The sequence below is a fragment of the Pantherophis guttatus genome, chromosome 2 (assembly GCF_059756535.1).
Source record: "Pantherophis guttatus breed Tessera chromosome 2, ASM5975653v1, whole genome shotgun sequence".
Classification (NCBI taxonomy): domain Eukaryota; kingdom Metazoa; phylum Chordata; class Lepidosauria; order Squamata; family Colubridae; genus Pantherophis; species Pantherophis guttatus.
The window spans coordinates 156,080,968-156,094,351 of record NC_142064.1 but is presented as its reverse complement, the minus strand read 5'-3'; the positions used below and the strand labels follow the sequence as shown (position 1 = coordinate 156,094,351).

At 36.3% G+C, this 13,384-nt stretch overlaps 1 protein-coding gene across 5 annotated transcripts in view; it reads left to right on the top strand.

The window, feature by feature from the left end:
• The window catches only part of RPTOR (regulatory associated protein of MTOR complex 1), a 420,799-nt gene that overhangs the window by 230,984 nt on the left and 176,431 nt on the right, over window positions 1–13,384 (top strand). The gene's annotated exons all lie outside the window — the stretch shown is intronic.

Genomic DNA, 13,384 nt, shown 5'->3' with positions numbered 1-13,384 from the left:
TTTCTTGCCATAGTTGTTAAGTGAATCACTGCAGTTGATAAGTTAGTAACCCGGTTGTTAAGTGAATCTGGATTCCCCATTGACTTTGCTTGTGAAAAGGTTGCAAAAGGTGACATGACCCTGGCATAAAGGTCATCATTGTGGAAAATGGTCATAAATTTATCTAATTTTAGGTTCTATTTAATTGGGCCAAACTATGTTATAATAATAATTTTAATTAGCAATTTTATGATGTTTGTGTATCTATATTTTTCTTGACTGTACACCGCCTTGAGTCCTACGGGAGAAAGGCAGTATAGAAATATAATAAATAAATAAATAAATAAATAAATAAATAAATAACTTTTTTCAGAGCCGTTGTAACTTTGAACAGTCATTAAATGAACTGTCGTAAGTCGAGGACTAGCTGTAGTCTAGAGGAGAAAGGTAAAAATTGACATTTTTAAAGGTAAAGGAGACAGTCTTTTGGATATACTTAAATTCAGAAAATTGATAACTATTATTACAGATTTTATCTCATAATCAGGCTGGATTTGATTTAAATCAAGTTGAAAAGGCTTGATTTAAAAAGGCTTGATTTAAATCAACTTGATTTAAATCATAATTTTTAAAGAGCAACTGTCATCTCTGCCTGCAGCAGCTCCTCCTCTGAACTGCTGTTGACTCACTGACAATCCCAATATTGCAGAATATACAGCCTCATGCTACATAACTAAGCTCCATTTCATGCTGAATAAACTAAATTATTAATGTATCTTAAATAGAAAACTATCTTTAGATACAGTTTTACTCCAAAAGCATTTTATTAAAATAAATTTGATAAAAATAAAAAAAATCCGATTTAAATAAAAAAATCTGATTTTTTTTTAAATTAAAAAATCAATTTTTATCCACCCTGCTCATAATTGATATTTGTTTTATCAAATAAAAATACATTTTATTACTTATTATGAAAGGGACATTTTCATTTTTCCAGCAAACAGTGGAGTTAAACCCTTTTACAGTTGTGTTAGATTGTTCCTTTAAATCACTTTTACAATTCTGTTGGATGAGAACAGGACAGAAGAAACTACAGAACAGAAAAAATGAACAGAAAATACCTTAGTGCAAAGGAATCTATATAATATATTCTGGACAGCTTGGTTTGCATTTTTGTGATATAAATAGCAAACATGGATGAAAATAATTCTCAAGGCCACCAAACAGTGCATTGAAGGAAAAGAAAAGAGCTTCATCATTAAATAACTGAATATTGATTGGGCTGTCAGGGTATTTGCCAAATTGGATTTCTGAATTTGCTGTATAATTTGGGGACTGTCCTGAAAAAAAATATTTACCAAATGTTTTTTATTAAAGTAAACAAGACTTAATTAATTTTAGACCACTTGAGATATTTGTATCTTCTGCTTCTCCTTTTCAGCATTGCATGCTGCAATAGAGAGGTTATTAAATAATAAATTAGGCAGTTTGAAAGAAGTTAACTAATTTATATATTGCACTGAGGAAGTTCACCATTCCAAGTGGAGCAATTTGCTTGCTGTCTATTTAATCCAATACAAAAATCAGTGAATTTTCAAAGCTAATATGAAGGCATGTCCAGATTCTTCCTTGAAAAATTAATGGACTTCTATAGATGCTGTGGAGCTATTAAAATATCATATTAAAACAGTCTTTATTGCACATATTGCATAATGTTGTTTCAGAAAGCTGCAGGTTTAAGACATGTACAAGTAGGACATGAGCAAGAGAAATTTAGCTGAATGCAAAGGTAATATGAAAACATGGGAAGACTTAGAAACAGTGTCTGAAGTTTCTACCATTTCCAAAGTTTGCTAATTTCTTTCTGACACTCTAAAATCATTTCTGGTTTGATACAATTATTGGCTACACTGCAGTTCAGAAGAGGTAGTTTATGCTATACAGAAACTTTTATCCAGACATCAAAATCACTCCACTGTTGGAGCTGATATAGATATATCAGTATAAACTTCCCAAGATCAAAAAACGTTTTGGCTTTTTGAACTTTTACAGTAGCTTGTTATAGCGCGTGGGCTGCATACTCTTTGCTATGCAGTAGCTATAGAACTCTCATTCAGCGTTCCTTTTGCATTCTGTGAAGTGCTTGTTCCAGATTATGCAATTTAAAAAACCGAGCAGAGAATATTTTATAGAGCAAATTATAAACAACTTGAGAAAAAAAAAATTAGCAACCATTTATTTATGTATTTATTTAAAAGATATATATATATATATATATGGTTGCTTGTTTTGTGAGACACAACTCTGGGCAGCTAACAGTAATAATAAAGCAACAATCAAACAAGAAGAATATATCACCAAATCAAGAGCATCTTTATAATTACACAATTATAAAGGCTCTAACCTTGATATCCTTGATACCCTGGAGGGAAAGCCAACTCTTAATAGTTTTCCAAAAAAGTAAGAGGGTAGGATTGGCCAGAAAGTGTTCCGTAAGGTAGGGGCCACTACAGAAAAGCCAAGCTTCCTAAGGTCCCACTAGAGGGCAACATTTGAGGATCTGTGCCATACCTATTCTATCTGACCTAGTGGGATAGGCAGATAGCCTCAGGGAGAAGTGGTCCTGCACATAACCTGGCCATGTACCTTATAGGACTTTAAAGATAATAACTAGCATCTTGAATTGCACCCAGAAAAAAAATGGGAGCCAGTGCAGTTCATGTAATAATGCTATAGCATGGGTGAATCAAAAGGTGTCCAGTATCCACAAGCTGCTGTGTTCTCTATCAGTTATAATTTCTGGATGGTCCTTAAAAGCAGTGCCATGTAAAGCACATTGCAAGATTGTAGTCCAACCGAGGATAACCAAGTAACTGTGAGCAGTAACCTGGAGAATTTTTGTTGCTGAAGATGTTCAGTTGGAGAACAGGCAGAGTAGAACTAGGGATAGTAATCTAATAGGCAGGACAACAAACTTGCTAGGATGGCATAATGTGGTGGAAATAATTTTTCTCTGGATACAACCTCTATAAAAAAGACAGAAACAGATGGACTGCAGGCTGACCGCTCTCCACATTAAAGAAGCTATATAAAGCCAACTGCAACTTGCAATTTTACTGCCAGCTTCTCCATTGACTTTGCTTGTTGCATGCCACCTGTGAAGCTCAAAAGTAGGATCATGTGACCATCAGACACTGCGATGGTCATAAATGCTCACTGATTGTGAAACACCCAAATTGCGATCATGTGACCCTGGGGCTGCTGCAACAGTCATTAAGTTTGAGGATCAGGCTATTTTGGTGCTTTTGTAATTTCGAATGGTTCCTAAGTAGGACTGTCGTTAACTGAAGCACTACCTATAGCCAGAGCTATGCTGCTGTAAAGCAGAACAACTTTATTAAAAATTATCTGAAACTGTTCCCTGAGAATATCATATTTGAGGAAAGCTCTTAATTTCATTACATACAGCATGTCTGTTTTAAAAGACCCTGGCTTTTAAAGTATTCTGAAGGCAAAATGTACAATATATAGTCACTGAAGGCAGCACATATTTCATATAATTTATAATTTTGCTATTCTTACATTTAACAAGGCAGTTTGTCTTCCAATTAAGCTCTGGACTTTTTCAGATAATTACCTTGTCCCTTTTTGTAAAAGATTACATTTCCTCTTATCAAAGCAAACTGTAGCTTGGTGATCAAGCACATGGCTAATGTTTTTTCTATTGCTGCTGCAGCTGCCCTGTGGATTTATTTTAATTCTTTTGCCAGAGTGCTAAATCTATATCCTTGTTTCTGAGGTAACTGGACATTTCAACACATGAAGTAAAACAGTGTGTTTGTTACGAATAGACTGGAAGACAGAAAACTCGGAGAGACAATAAAAGAACATTTGACTATCTTTTTAGGGGCAATGTATCAGCCATCATTTATCCACTGGTCAAATGCCTCTTTTATAATTTCAGGTGCTTATAATAGTCAACTGTTAGTATGATGAAAATTTGCTCTCGTATTTGGCATTAATTATTTATATTCTCAATTAATTAACTTTTGGCATATTTAAACCAATAGTGAAAATGTGTGTGTGTGTATGCTGCACCCCAGATAATAAGCATTATTGCTGTTTATTTACATATGTAGAAGCAACCCAAGGAACCTTTGCTGGTGTTTGCTCTCAATGAGTAGGGACTTAGGTTAGATCACAATTCTGTCAGTCAGGTTCCTTTTACCCACATATAAATTCACTTTTCAGAAATTATTAGATGAGCAAGCTTGATGCTAAAATTATCTTTGTTTCCATTCTAACTATCATGGTGAGCATATCGCTGGAAATCAGTAATTCATTAATGTCTGTCAGTCATTGATATGATGAGTAATGATTCAACAGGAACTCATTTAGAAATGAAGTGGGGAAAACAAAACCCCTAGAGACTGCACAGCAGGAGAAAATGCAAGTAATTGGAAAAAATATGGAAATCGTGCTGCAGTATGGCAAGATAACCCATTTCTACAGAGATGCTTAATTAAGCCCCATTGGTTTTTTTATCCCAGGAAATCTAGAAAACAGCCTACTTGGGTATAGTTCATTGCTTTATCTTTGTAGAATTAAATAACAATGAATATATGGGTTGGTTACTTGTGCAATGTTGGGTAGGTTCTTTATAGTCCATTTGTCAGTCCTGCCCACCCCCAAAGAGGTGGATAGGTTGGGGAGGGATACAGCAAAATTGCATTGCATTTTGACATAATTAGTAAAACTTCCTGAAAAAGAAGGCCAGGTAAACGCAGAATTTAAATTACAAGAGTCTTCTTTCTGTTACTTCATGTTGTTGGTTGAGTAAATACAGTTAGTTAAAATATAGCGTGAAAACAACAGCCAGATTGACAAATGGATTACTCATGTGCCACTATAGACTTCAGCAGGCACAAGAGGTAAAGGCATCTTCTAAACCATTCTGTTTTTTGCTCCTCCATTCTGTTGTGCCAGCAGTGAAGTAACATTTGCATTCCTCATGCTGATTGACTTCACGAATCAGTAGGACTTGCTACTGGTTTCCTGTGAAATCTAATGCATATGGAACAATTGGGGACAATGGCAGCTGTAGTTCAAAAGAACTGGATGGTGTTTGATTGGGAGAGCTAGGTTTGGGTGATTCCACAGAGAACCACTTAATGAGATAGTTTTATTTAAACAAGCCTCTGTTCAAGAAAATTTGCAAAAAAAAAATTCCCAATTTCATTAGCATAACTGCGCAAATAAAATAAAGCAGACAAACTCGACAAACAAGACTGTACATTGGTGCTGAGGGATTTAATTTTCTATAGCTGAAAAAAAAAGGGTTCTGGGAGGGTTCAGTTCATAGTCTCCATGGCAATATAATTTTGTCACATGTATTTGCTCAACCTACATTAGTCCTCAGATCACTTCCTAGTCCAGATGAGGCTCATTGTCCCCTATGACTTCCAGTGGTATGTGGGGACTTAATAAGTTGTTTTACCCCAATCATCTTATGAATCCAAATTGATTCCAGCAGGCATGTGTAGTCCCTTGACACCCAAAATGGTAAAAGAGGAAATAAAGTAGAAGAAGGCATGTATAGACTTTCCCAGAAATCTGACAAGCAGGTCTCTTAAACATCTGGTCAAATCTGGAATTTGGAGACAGTCTGAGCTCTAAATGTACTTGCCAGTCCTACAAAGTTTGTCGGTTTATTGAGGAGCTCTAGGACACAGAGCAACAGAAGGTATGTCTAGAATGCCAGTAGAGGAAGATTGGTACTCAGGGTGATTAAAATATGAGCTCATGTTTGAACCTACATGGTGGTGATAAGAGTAGTGAAGTATTAGTGATTTTCCACCCTTAATGCCTTGTCAGATGGTTACCCAGAAGGCCCACTCTCTATCTACAATCCACAAGCTACAAGAGAGTTATTTTTCAGTTTTGGCTTTGATTGCATTAGTTCAAATTGCTTAGTCTTGAACAGCCAAAATCAAACTTCAGTTTCTGTTTCTTTTTTTTTAAATTCCATTTGCAAGCCATTACCAGGTTTTGTCTTTATCCACTTTCCCCTTGATCTTTTGTAATGCTTTTCCTTGCCAGCATTCTATTCTTCTTTTTATTACATTGTTTTGATATTCATGTTTTGTGTCCTGCACATTGTCATTTTATTGTCCTATTATTTTTCCCCACAATAATGAATTGTTGTATGAAACAATTTCTCTTTTTTGCCGCAAAAGTTGGTCAAAGACTATAACAAATTGGATTTGATTCAAAAATTTTCAATATTTAATTTGCATCAATTGTTCTTGGCTGCCTTACATAATCAACCAATGTATGTTTTTCTTCTTCAATAGTTTGCTTGTTTGAAATCATTTTTAAATTATTATCCCTGATAATGTGGCTCTCTCCTACCCATTAGATATTTATATGCCTGGCATGCTTTTTTTTTTTTTTTTTTTTTTTTTTTGCAGATAAATGTCTCTTTACCAGGGTGGACAGTGGGTATCATAAACTGGTGCCAAATTGATATGACTTATATGTAGATAGTAAGCTTGCAACTCCAAGGAGTTTATTACCTTAATTACTTGTCCATGCTTACATTCAAATAAAATGGATTTAAAAAATCATGGGAAATCACTTCCCTCAAGCATCCTAGTTAATTAAAAGAAGAACAGCAATGATTTGCATTAGTTGGGTACCCATTTTCGGAATGATGGCTGATTAGTATATTCATCTGTAAATTTGGGAAAGTCACAAGTAAGACAGCTTCATGACTGTATTTGTACATGATGTTAGCAATCAAACCATTTTTAATTGGAACTGTGCTCTTAGTTGTTACAGAAAATGGCGGGCTGTTGTGAAATATAATCATTGGACAGATTTTGATATTTAACCAGTACTTTTTCAGTTTGTACCCACGTTAACTCCCTTCTACTTTATGGAATTATTGTTTTGGTCTAGTGGTTAAGGCACCAGGCTAGAAACCAGGAGACTGTGAGTTCTAGTCCTGCCTGAAAGCCAGCTGAATGATTTTGAACCATTTCCTCTCTCTCAGCCCAATCTACTTCACAGGGATGTTTTGTAGGGACAATAGGAGGAAGAAGGAGTATTAGGTATGCTTGCCATCTTGAGATATTTATTAAAAAATAATAAAAATGGGCAATAAATAAATATGAATACACTGCTATTTACAGTATCTACAGAAGATTTTATAGAACTACATGAACAGGAATTTGTTATCTGTCATAAGGAACTCAAGGAAGGATGGGATGAGACATGAGAGGCAAAGTAATGAATATCAGGAAGAGTAATTCTGCTTTAACCGTACTCATGATACTGGTAATAATAAAATCACACCAAAGGTTTGGGCTTTTTTTTTTTTAAAGTAAAGGAGTCTGGCAAAAAAAATTGAAGGAACAGAGAAAGGTGGCATCATGTACAGATAGTCCTTGACTTAGCAGTTCACCGTTCAAAGGTACAACAGCACTGAAAAAAGTTACTTATCACTGTTTTTCACACAACTGTTGTAGCATTCCTGTGGTCATGTGATCAAAATTCAGATGTTTGGCAATTGAATCATATTTATGATAGTTCCATTGTCCCAGGGTCATAAGATCCCCTTTTGTGACCTTCTGACAAACAAAGTCAGATTCACTTAGCAACCGTGTTACTAACTTAACACAACTGCAGTGATTCACTTGACAACTGTGGCAAGAAAGGTCGTAAAATAGGACAAAATTCATCTAACAGATATCTCACTTAGCAATAGAAATTTGGGGCTCAATTGTGGGTTGTAAATGAAGGACTATCTTAAGGGTCGTAAATCAAGGACAGGGGTGGGCTTTAAAAAGTTTAGCAAGGGTTTTTCTACCAGATTGATGGGTGGGCGTAGCCATGGTGGGCATGGCCTGGTCGGCCTCCTGCACCATGGCGGGGGGGGGGGTTGCCCTCCCCAGGCTCTGGAGGCTTTCCTGAAGCCTCCAGGAGGGTGAAAATGGCCTCCCCAGGCTCCGTAGGCCCTCTGGAGGCCAGAAACGAGCCCATTTCCAGCCTTCCCAAACTTCTGGTAGGGCTCCCTGAGGCGCCCTCTCTGAGCCTCCGCATGCACCCTGCACTTACTTGCATCCAAAATGGGCCGCGTGGGGACTCCTGGGAGGGGAGGGGTGGGGTGAGTGGGGCCAGCCAAGAATGGGATTTGGGGGTTCTCCGAACTGTACATAATCTTAGCTATAGGTTCTCGCAAACTCCCAGCAGCCCACCCCTGGTCAAGGACTACCTCATGCGTGCTAGGATAGAGTTCAGAGTATCAGGAAGCGATGAAAAATGGATAAAATTAAAAGTGGAGAAGACCTTTCTGTTACTGAAATAGTGAAAATACCAGGCGAGTATATATGTCAAAAGAAAAATACGGGAATAAGTCCTATGGATTTTGAATATAAAGATTGGCACAGTAGTTTTCCAGGATTCCAGACAGGATTTTGCTGTAGGTTGACCTTAGATGGCAGGGATTACAAGTCTGCATTTTGTTACCGAGTAATGCCTAGTTGAGCTTTTATCTCTGAGTGCTCTTGTTCTAGATATGAATAGATATTAGAGCTGACGATGTGGGCGGAAACAGAATCCTTAACCTAGAATAAGTGTTCCTCGTTGCTGGAGGTCTGTTGCCAAATCTGGGCCTTAAAGTGCTTCTTTCTTTCTTTCTCAAATGAGAACAAGTTCATCTTTCTACCAGGCCTGACTACTCCAAAGCCTTCATAAAGCCTAGCAGTCACATTGTTATTTACCAATATTCCCACTTATTCCCCGACGGTAGTTATAAGAAAAGTCGCTAGGGGATTGTGCAAATGATTAGGGAATTAGATAAGCATATTTGCTAAAGACTTATTAAATCCTCTGTGCTGGAAATTATACATTTGTTGGATAGGACATCTAGTAGTAGGCAGCTTGTTTAATTTATAATTAGGATTCAGATAAAGAGAGAAAATGTGATTTTTGTCAATGTCAGGTGCTTCCACAATGATTAGAGTGAGTCATTAAAAACAGTTTCAGCTGTCTGTAGAATAGAATAGAATAGAATAGAATAGAATAGAATAGAATAGAACAGAACAGAACAGAACAGAACAGAACAGAATAGAATTTTTATTGGCCAAGTTTGATTGGACACACAAGGAATTTGTCTTGGTGCATATGCTCTCAGTGTACATAAAAGAAAAGATATGTCCGTCAAGAGTCATAAAGTACAACACTTAATGATAATCATAGGGTACAAATAAGCAATCAAATCATATTAGGAAACAGTCAATATAAATTGTAAGGATACAAGCAACAAATTTTTCAGTCATACAGTCATAAGTGGGAGAAGATAGGTGATAGGAACAATGAGAAGATTAATAGTAGTGCAAACTTAGTAAATTGTTTGACAGTGTTGAGGGAATTATTTGTTTAGCAGAGTGATGGTGTTCAGGAAAAAACTGTTCTTGCGTCTAATTGTTCTGATGTGCAGTGCTCTAATACCTGACACAAGCTGTTTAGCGACCCTCCATTTCTCTAATTCGTATGCCACAGCGGTCCATAGGGCAGGCTGCCAGCAATAGTTGATGGAAGAAGCAAATTTTCCTTACAGCTTGAACCATATTATGCATTTATTTTCCTAGGTCTTATGTATCCAAAATTTTCCAGATAATATAAGAGGCAGTGATAAACTGCCTTTTCCCCAATAATTAGCTGACCATCTGATTGTCATATACTTGACTGGTGTATTTTGTTTGGTTTTTCTTTTCAGACTTGCTAGGTTATTGGCTCCATTGATGGGTAATTGGCTTGCAACCATTGTAAATAACTTTTAATACACATCTTTAGTGTATTTTTGTGTATTTGGAAACAAATAGTCACATGAAAGAACATGAGATCCAGTTTTTCCTTCTTTGAAAGATCGAAATATGTCAAAAATATCTTCTACATGTCAATATTAATTGATGGTCAGGAATAAAATCGGATAACTATATTGTGTTTCAAAGGCAGTGTTAGCTTTTGGACATCAAATATCATAACAGACAGTTGATAGAGCTACATGTATTGTTGAGTTTCAGCTATATCTACCACAGTCCCAGCAAAAAACCCAGTATAAACTAGAATCCAAAAGATGAAATATGCTGCACTTTTTTTTTTTTTAGCTTTTTTTTTAAACTCGCTGAACTGTTCTTAAATGTCCATGTTGTGTTGCACTGGTGACAGTAAAGGCTCTGGCAAGATTAGCTGAAATGGAATAATGGCATGAAATATTTAGAAGTGTTCTAACTGTCAGTCTTCAGTGAGAAAAAAAATAGTTACCAGTTTATTTAAACTGAAAACTAATATAGCTTCTATGGACAGCATTGGAAAAAAGCTGAACACTGCCAAGAGATCCCAAAGGATAGGAAAGCTGGAAGTAAGAAGCTCAGAGTTAGAGCAGCTAGTAAAAGGAACTATAAGTAGCATCCTGAGAAATATCAGTTTGTTGTAAGGATAAAAGAGAGACAGTTTAGAGAAAAGGCCAAAGACCACAGTAAGCTAAGTTAAAAGAAAAAAATAAAAAGTGGAACTTTGAAAACTGTTCTGTCATACAGAAGCTGTGTATTAGCTATAGCGCTCCTAATGTGTGCTAAACATATCAGTATTCAAGAAACGTGTAAAGACCTCAGAATTTCAAAGTCTTGGAGGAACAAAACAGTTGTGTGCTTGGATACTATAGTTTTAAAGAGTTTGGAATGATTGTGATTTTTTAAAAAATATATTCTTGTGTGTTGTTAATTGTATTATGACAGCTGTTAGAGTTGGCCAGATTGAAATGGCATAAAACTCACATCCATGTAAATTTGAAGAGCATGTTTGACTGCTGTTTGATAGGTTTATTCTGGTAATAGTTGCATTGATTATAGTACTGTGATAGCATATGTAATTTATAAAGAGATGGGTATGGAACCGTTTGGCTATATCACTTTTAAGTTGCAACGCTCTAGGACAGTCTCACATCTACTTTTTATTACACAGCCATTGTAGTGTGTATGATTGTAATGAGATAGATTTATATTTCCACCTCTGCATTTGCACTTCTTAAATGGTTTGAATGCATGCTTTAGTGAATTTCATTACAGCTTATCTTACTTGAAATGTTGCCAGCTATGTTGTATTAGCTCCAAACTGAGTCCTGAGTATTAATATGGTCATAGAACACTTTTTTTTAAATTAATGTTAATTTTGCTTCTTCACCATTACCTTCCCACAAAGAAGAATTTAGTTCCAAGAGTGGAATTGTTTGAAGACCCTTAAAAAAATGGATCACTGGAGGTATTGAAAACACAACACATCCCCTACTCATTGGAACAAAGAAGATTGTTCCATTTCAATCATTTCATTCCACACAAATCACTAGGGGTGTCTTTTGATGAATGATCCCATAGGAAAAACTGTTGATTTTTATAAGATTAGCTGGAAATGTTATCTCATCTGATAATTAGAAGCTTCTGTGGAACAGTGATTTGTAAATTGCAACAGCAGATAACCAGATTGTCTCAAAATGTTTTGGACTCTAGAACAGTCCCAACGAATGTGGCCAGTAGCAAGGATTATAGATAGTAGTTATTTGAAAACTAACAGAATTATACCTATTATACTAATTGAACTGTGCAATAGACAGGATCAGCAGTTAATTCGTATGAACAGCAAGTAATCTCACAGTTTATGGTGTTCTGGAAATAGTTTTATCAACAACCTTCAAAAACATACTGTGAGAATATGTAAAAGAAAATGTATTCAGTGGCTTCTCTCTCCCTGATGAGTTGCTTGTTTTTAGATATTCAAGATATATCTAGTCTGAGTTACTTTGCATAGAGGCGGCTTTTCGCCACCTTTTTTTTTTTTTGTCTTACCCTGGAGGAACCCTTGAGATAATTTTCAGGTCTACATTAAAATTGTATCTACAGCTCATGATAGCATGATCAATAAAATAAGTTACAGCATGTAAAAATTCCCGCTACTGCAAGTGTTGTCATTGTGAAAAGTTCAGAAAATGTTTTTTTTTTGTTTGTTTCAGTCACAATTTCTCGCAGCCATTGACCATGCTGCTTGGATTTTGTCAGGGAGGATTTTCAGCTCCTGAGCAGAGAGATTCTTACGCACAGCTTGTGCTGGGTTTACCCCAGCTGTCTGGGCGGAGAGCACAGCATAGTAAAGAAAGGGGTGCCTTATGGGGTGACAGCGGCCTTGGGATGCCCATGGATTTTGGCAGGGAGTATTTTCAGCTCCTGGGTGGAGCCCCAGGATCTCCCCCGCCCCCAAGATATCCCATGCTCCTTATCTGGAACTGTGTTCACTTAACAACCTCAATCCCAAGTGGCAGGATTGCAATCATTGAGCGAAGTAGTCCCATGGGGAATCACGGGCCATATCCCTTAATGACCACTTTGCTGAACAATCAAGATTCCGATCTCAGTTGTGGTTGTAAATTGAGGAGTACCTCTATTGTTTTCTCTTGAACAGAATAAGACTAATTACTATTTTTCTCTCTCTCAGTAGAGATAGGGATCTTCCATCCACTTGAGGTGATATGCACAAGAGATTTGCAGAGAACATACACTTTTTGACATATAGAAGTGACTTGCTTAGAATGCATGTTTTTAAAACACTGAATTGGAGGTCCTATTAATGAATATATTCCATCTAATCTTGAGCAGAGTAACTGCATAATCACTGCTGGCTTTACCAGCCAAGAAATATGACATGAACCATTTTCAATTTTATATAACTGATGAGAGAGGGTAAATATTTTAATGTTCGTAGACTTGAACTGATTTCCTAGCTCAAATTCTCAGGTCTGAATCTGTGTTGATTCAGTTTCTGCCAAGCCTCATGTGAACAGTAAGGGTTAAAGGCAATTAATTTGGAAGCCATCATGCTGGGAATTGAGTAGTGACACTCGTTTTTCAACTATATGAAATAAAGACCCATTGAAATTTGAGAGAAAAAGAGCACACATTGATGGCTTCCTGTGAAGTGAGGTGCAATTTCTAAACCAACCCTGTGATTCCTGTCTGATTTTGAGGCAGCCAAATATATACCACAAAATGAACAGTTTCTTTGCTGACTTCAAATCACAATCTTAATGTTTTCTATTTAAACTGAAATTTTACTTCAGAAGAAAATACTATGTTTCTTTTTCTAATATCCTCATAACTGGAAAATTGGAAGAATGGGTTTATCTTGTAATCCTTAATTGCTATATTCCATATGAGGTTGCTTTTTAGATTAGTGATACAGTCTTTTCTATATTTTGCATTCTAAAATGCAAAAGCCTCATTGTACAATTTATTCAGTATTCCCTCACTTCCCAAGATGCTCATTTTCAAAAAGATTCAACAGTTTATTAGTC